The 7,450-nt window shown below is 37.9% G+C and overlaps 1 long non-coding RNA gene and 1 other non-coding gene across 2 annotated transcripts; both read left to right on the top strand.

Moving 5' to 3' along the window:
• Positions 1 to 2,955: 2,955 nt before the first annotated feature.
• trnak-cuu (transfer RNA lysine (anticodon CUU)) lies at positions 2,956 to 3,028 on the top strand. Its single transcript has one exon. It is a non-coding gene; the product is annotated as a tRNA-Lys (tRNA).
• A 2,167-nt stretch (positions 3,029 to 5,195) lies between these two features.
• LOC109970367 (uncharacterized) lies at positions 5,196 to 6,680 on the top strand. Its single transcript, XR_002276406.1, has 5 exons — positions 5,196 to 5,273; positions 5,444 to 5,553; positions 6,046 to 6,114; positions 6,228 to 6,293; positions 6,538 to 6,680. It is a non-coding gene; the product is annotated as an uncharacterized LOC109970367 (long non-coding RNA).
• Positions 6,681 to 7,450: the final 770 nt, after the last annotated feature.

The raw sequence follows: 7,450 nt of genomic DNA, 5'->3' as shown, positions 1-7,450 counted from the left end.
TGTTTTAGTGTTGGGACCCTGTAGTTCTGCAAGATGGTATGGCAAGGATGTGACAGTTGTTTAGATTTTCATTTTCACAATGTGATAGGGGATAAAATGACAATATTATGACAAATAAATTAGTGAGTGTACAAGGCGATGGGAAAGCGAATCAAGCAAACACATGATACTGTACCTCTGTTCTGAATGTAAGGGGATGTATGGATACATGTAGTGGTTATTTCTCATCATGTTATATTGTAAATCTTGTGACTAACTTCAATGCAGGAGGACTCTCTTCATGAGGTAACCTTGGATCTAAGGTAAACTTTACTGTCGTTTCAACTTTTGGTTAGTTGTCACAACCTAATTAAATTAGATGCTTTATTCAGATCTAGTAATATCTTCATGTAGATGCTAGTACATTCTTCTGCTTATAACGCACTTTTCTTCTTATTGAAAATGGGTGAATGATAGTTCTTTTTAGTTTTGTGTGTTTTTCTGCTCAGTGTGAACTCTCCCTGGGTTGCATGTATGGATGTTAAAATCTTTTCCCACAGAAGTCACAGATTTGCCCTTAAACCCACACTTGTCACCTTCTGATGAAAGCCAGATAAAAATATTTTAGTTTCAAATTCTTACCATTTGTTAAAAGGTTGTTCAGATTTAAAGTTAGGAGGTTTAAGGGGATTTAAAGTTAGGGGGTTTAAGTGTAGTCTATAAAGTGCTATTTTGTAATATTAATACAAGTTTTGACATCTACCCTTCGGTGTAAAGGGGGAGTGAAATGTGAGCTGACAAGTGGGCAATGAGGAGGGATTGCAAGTCAGAGGTACTGAGGTCAGTCATGCATAAGAGAAGTCGAGAGTGAGACATTGCAGCTGGTGAGGATGGAAGAAAGCAGGTGGTGACAGAGTGAAACTGCAAGGAACTGATCAAAGGACAATGACTTGGACATTATAATTTTATACATTCATACTGTACACAATTAGTCTCCTCGATGTACAGTGTGAGTCTCTAGATAGCAGTTATGTAGTACTTTGTCATTTATACTGTATATTCACTACTTAATTGTCACTGAGTATTTTCATATTCTCAGCTCATCTCTTAGCAGAAGATTTTTGGCTAGAGGTTTTATACAAGTGCACCACTCACAAGGGTGTGTACAGGGTAAAAACTATTATCTGGACCAGGTAAATGGGCTAGGTTCGTCTACTGGAGCAGTTAGGGCCTCTCCTTGTCGGCCCCGTTTGTGTCTCTGTCTCCGGTTCGCTCTCCTGATTTCAGCCTGTTAAAAATACATTTAAAGTTGCCGGAATGTATTTGCAGATTTAAAACAGAACAGACATTTACACACAGTAACAAAATTTAAAAAATAAAAATTCTATAAAATGTATAAACCCAAAATAATTCAGCAAAAGGCTGAACAAAACTGTGCACCACAGTTTAAATTGTCCTTTTGTTGTTTCTTAGTCCTTAGATCAGTCCAGAGTAAAAAACAAACAAAAAAAAAGAAAATTAAGAAAAAGCCGGCATTCGAGAGTGGAACGTGCAAACACGTCTGCTTCGGTGGGTGCCATGTTGCCTAGTCAGCTGAAACACTGAAGATGCACCTGTTCCCTCATGAGCCTGCTCTGCTTCTCTTGCCTGATGCTGCTCCCTATGTACAAAATAATGTATTTCCATGTGTACCACTCACGAGGGTGTGTACAGGGTAAAAACTAATATTTGGACCAGTTAAATGGGCATAAATAAAACATACATAAATACTTAAAATAAAACTCTAGGTAGCTTAAAACTTAATAAAAAAGACCATTCTTTTCTTAATTGGTGCTCATTAAGATGGCGCCATCACCGTAATGGTGGTGGAAAACATGTTAGGACATTGACTTTTGCAAGTACCTCAATTAGCCTCAAAATGCACCATAATATTCTCAATTTTTACATAGAACGCAAATTCACTACCCTTAGCTTTCTATTTCCATGAAAAGAATAACATATTGCAATAATATTACTTGTATGAGAAATAAAATACATTTTCGTCACTCACCAAGTCCTGTTCAGCAATGTAAAAAAAACCCCTCTGTAACAGCACAGGTTGGAAAACCAAAAATACTTATTTTTCAGGATATGAAAAATAGCATTTAGACAGCTTCTATAACAGCTAAAGACACACGCTGCCTCTGTATCTCCCTCTTCTTGAACCAGAGAGGTCACAGCGATAAGGTTGGCTGTTACTAGTCACATGGCTCTCGGCAGCAGCGTGCCTTTTCAAAATAAAAGTCTAGATGACATCATCTATTTCAAAACATAAATTACAATAGAACCCAATGAATTTACACTTTTTAACATGTTTTTTAACCCAAATAAAATATAACACCATGAAATAATAAATAACATTGTAGTAGTTTTTTAATGCACATTTATCCACTGACCTTCTCGTTTGTATTCAAAGCCACTTTTACTAACAGGCCTTTATTCAACCAGGGCTCTTTTAACCCAGGTTAAACATGGGATTTCTAGCCTATCCATAATGATGAGTAATTTTGGTGACACTACGGTCTAATAGTTGTTAAGTATTTTTAGTCAGATAGATATTGGTTCACCATAGTTAATTACTGCTTATTTACTGCTGATTTAACCATGCTCATGTCTTGAAGGCTAAAAGGAGTATAGGTTTGTGTTATCCCTCCATGAGGTGAGGTGGACTGAAGCAATGGCAGCTGGTGTGAGGGAATGTCAAAACAATCATGGATGTTCCCTCGCCCTCTCTGCGTACATTGTGATGAGAAATCATGCACTGTGTCATCCCAGCTGGAATCACTTCCATGAGACATTGCTGGCACTGAAACATCACAAAAATGGCCCTCTTCCTCATCTGTGAAAGAGGCAGGAGCACATGAACTGACAACTAGACTTGTGGACTGGTCTAAATAGCCAGATTTTAACTCATTTAGATAAGTCTGTTCTGTAAGTGCCCGGTTAGCTCAGTCGGTAGAGCATGAGACTCTTAATCTCAGGGTTGTGGGTTCGACCCCCACATTGGGCGCGACGCTTTGCAGATAGAGTGTTATTGCTGGGGGTGTCAGAAAGTCTGACCTCCGGCCATATGTCTTGGACACTCGGGTGAACCGTTGCCATAAACGTACAATGTAAGTGCACTACGTGAAACAAGTCAGGGTGCAACAATTTGGCAATGACCGCTAAAGAAAAGAGCTCCCTATCTGTTGCATTGACCTTCAGCTAGTGAAGGGAATTCCGGCTCTTTTAAGAGAGCCGGTTGGCTCGGCTCACTAAAAAGAGCAAAATATAAACGAAAATGTGTAAAACAAAAAGAATACAGCTGCATCCAGGTAACAGTTTTAGCTAGTCTTTAGTGAAGATTGGAATTAAAAAAAAACATTTCGTTCGTGACCGACACATCACTACCTTCGGCCATTTTTCAAATTTACTGCCCGTCTATCGTGCATGCTCTAGGTACCCCTTTTGTACTATAACTTTAATGTCACAAGCGTTTGGAAGATAACAAATCATGTTTCTTAAATAACACTACGACTGACACTGTTTTCCTTAACGTTTATAATTTTTTATTCTGTCATTGCAGCTGTTCCCCCGCCGAGTTTTGTTTCCAGTAGCGCCCCCACACTCGGAATGATTATTTTTTTGGGATAACAACACCGGCACCCTCTGGGTCACATTATGTAAATATATTTTGTGCTGTTTGTTGTATTAAAAGCATCATTTGGGGTGCTTAAGTGGTCATGGAGAATTTTTAAATATTAAAAAACATCTAAGAAGTGGAGCAAGGGTTGCGCATGCCGTGGTCACGGGGTAGAGTGCTTGCTAGTGCGTCGTATCCGCGAATACTAACGGGAAACTATCTTACACAATATAAAAACTAACACTGTAGCACAAATCTGTAGCAATATGTACTCACTTGTTTATTGCATTTTCCCATCGACTATTGATCTTGGCATTTATCCAGTGTTTATCATGGTACCCGTTTAATTACTAATGTTTTTGTTTCCTGTTTCTGTCTTTTAGGCGGCAGCAGTGAGTCATGAATTCTAACCTGGTAGGGTCTTTTTGAGAATGATTTGACTTCAAATTGGAAAGTTGAATTTGTTTCTTGGCTTTGAGATTGTCTTTGTGGCTCTTGCTATAGCATTTTAGCATATTTGTTTGGTTACAGATGGTGGTGTTAGATCTGGTTTGCAATGGTGATGTGATAATATGCTACTGTAAAATGATGTAAATGTTTGCAGTCTGGAGCCCTGCTGTATGAAATGTTCAGCTGGATAATGGCCAGGAAGTTGTAATTTTTTTTTTTTTCAGAGCTCTCTCAACAACTTTGCAGTCATTATATTTGTGCAGGAAAATACTGTGGATGTCGTGCCATCGACATGGCTCAAACAAACTCATGAGGTATTTCCTTTTACAGCATGTTCATGCTCAGTAATTAATATTTTAAAGCTTTTTACATCTGTGTATGGGTGAGACAGTTCTATGTCTCTTTTTAGATTGTATTTGTTTATGCCCTACTGGAGTCAGCTGCAGCCATCTCTTTCTCTTTTCCTCTGCAGTGCTCCCTACTCTGTGTAGTGCACAGAGGTTATATATTTTTACTAAAGTTGACCACAGTGATTGTTAACCATTTGACATTACCATTTTGTTGGTGTTTTTTTGTTTTAATTTACCACAGGGTCTTTTTTGCTATTGGCCCAAAAAAAATGTGACAATGAGAGTGGAAAGACAAGACTTACCTGATGAGGAGCACTGCACAGGACATCCGGCTGTGGTCCTGACATATGCAGGTAGTGTAAAATACATTTTGATTGATTTATCATGGACTATACAACGCAACACTGGCACAATCCAGGCATAGTATCCAACAGGTGGGCACCTCTGCCCTAGTTTCCAACTATTCCTGCTATACCCACTTCTTATTACCTGGATCAGGTGTGTTCAGTCAATCAGAAGCTTGTATATTTTGTCCGGCTTATCTTATCTACTTAGTTTTTGTTTGATTTCCAGAAAACTACAAATATATGCTCTTTGTCAGAAGAAGGAAAAGAACTCCAGCGCAATATGTAGACTCTGGTCTGTAGAGGAGGAACAAATAACCAAATGAATTTATAGGCTCTAAGTGGTAAGGCAGATCTGAAACAATTTATTCCTATGTCCTATTCCTATATCTTTATAGATGCAGACGAAAATGAGGAAGCACATGTTGCAAAACCAGCATACGGACAGGATTTCAACATCAGTCCACCAACTTCCTAAGAAACCTCAGTGTGAGTAAATACTGTAGAATTTGTTCTTGTTTGAACATTAAAACCTTTTATGTTCTGCCTGCTGTGATTTCAGTTACTTACAGTATAACATCATAACTGCACTGAGAAATACAGCTGGTCATCTGTCAGATATACTATAAACCATTAACTTTATTTTTTTTATTTTATAGTCACCTATACAGTTTTTTGAATATACAAATGACGGTAGATCTGACATCATCCGTGTTGGAACACACCCCGTCAGCAGTGCCATTTAGGGCAAGAGCTGAAGATAACTCTGGTGAGTCTGTTTGATCACATTAATGATACTTGCCTCTCAGTAATTTTTGTTTTTCTTTTGTATGTACTACAGACTGGATATCATGATTATATTCACTAGGTACGCCTTCTCAAACCAACACAGTCAAGCACCCCACTGTGATGACCTATGTCCATAACAACAATGTAGTGGAAGCTGTAGTTTGTGGTGTTTTGGTATTTTATTACATTACACTGATGTATTCTCGACCTGTTGTTTTATTAACTTTCCAGGTAAGTTACTGAGGTTCTTGATTAAATGATTGATTAGTTTTAGTAGATTTTTCCTTTCTTTGCTGCAGCAGCAAAGATGTTTGTGTGGTGGGGCACCACTGAGAAATTTTAACAGCAGAAACAGTGCATAAACGGTTTGTTCCTTTATAAGCTTTGGAGTTCAATAGGGCACATCATGTGTAAAATTATTATATTTGCATTCTTTTTAAATTATTAAAAAATTTGCAATTCCCACCTCCAGAACTAGTGGAAACCAGATGTATGAGCAGCCCTCTTCACCCCTCTCCTCTTGCTTGTCCAGCCAGTCCGAGTAGGTGCTCATGATTGAGTTGTGGGCTTTTTTGTATAAATGTATAAACTGATTATTGTCCTTAGTGGTCTCAGTTAACAGTAAATAAAAATGTATCCTTCTTTGAAATAAAGGTTCACCATCACCAAGTGTGAATTTGGCAATGTCCCCAAGGACACCAACAGCAAGCATTGACCAGGGTAAGTCTGAATTTTAAAAGTCAAGCTAAGCATAGTGCAACTCTTAGTGTTTTATGTGTATTGTATTTAGAGATGTCCTGAATCAATCCCGAGGTGCTGCATTGCCACTAATATTAACGTATTTTAAATGATCTGTGACAGCTAAAATAAAGCAGATCTGACTGTTTCTTTACTGAATCGGACAGTGACAAAATTTTCAGCATTTCGGCATGCTATTAATGTGAAATTATATCTTCTATTACAGAGGATTCAAGCCTGACAAGATATGTCAGGTCAATCCTAATGAAACTGGACAAAATTGAGCAGCATCTTGAGGTCATTAATTTTGCAATAAGCCATGGCATTACATCTCAGGACCCTGAGATCTTGGGGGACTTTGGAACACTACTGATACAACTGGAAGAAGCTTCAGCGAAGCTGAGGGACCAGAACTACAGAAATAAAATGGTATGTAAATAAAGGTTTCATAATCAAAAATCTCAAAGCTGTATTGCCAGGTTTTCACATACAAAGGTTTTTTTAAATTAATGCAGTGGTGATGGAAGTCCGTCTGTTTCCAAAATATTATTTTAATGTTTTTCCATTCCATATTTTGACATTAACATCTAATGGGCCAAAAAAAATGTGAATTTGCATTAGGTTACAGTAAACTTATTTTATATCTATTAGGTGAACTACCTGAGCCTTTTGGGTGGATGAAGTACTGGGGACTTGGTCCGTAGAATAATGCGCAAAATTGGCACCAATGCCCTTTGGGCAGGCTATAGCCTGAAAGGCTGAAAAAGGAAGAAAAGGTTTGAAGACCTGCTTTTATATGAAGTCATAAAGGGTAAGTGCACAAGTGAAAATGTTATTTTTATGTTATTTAAGTTATTACATAGCCTCAAATATTATTTTTTTAAAAAGCATCACAACACATCACATAACATGGTTATGGTTGCAAGTGAGAGCAGACGTCTTTACTGCTGCTCTTGTCTGTTCTACACTTCAAGTCTTTGAACATACTTTACAACTACTAAAATGCCTCAAAGATGGAAAAAAGCTAATAAATCAGAAGCGACTGAGGATATGGAGGCAGAAGAAATGTATCACAGAGCGGTGCAAGTAATGGACATCGTGGATCATCAGAAACAGATGTACATCGCGCTGATGAACCA

Source organism: Monopterus albus, unplaced genomic scaffold (assembly GCF_001952655.1).
Source record: "Monopterus albus unplaced genomic scaffold, M_albus_1.0 scaffold196.1, whole genome shotgun sequence".
NCBI lineage: Eukaryota > Metazoa > Chordata > Actinopteri > Synbranchiformes > Synbranchidae > Monopterus > Monopterus albus.
This window is presented reverse-complemented; position numbering and strand designations above follow the sequence as displayed.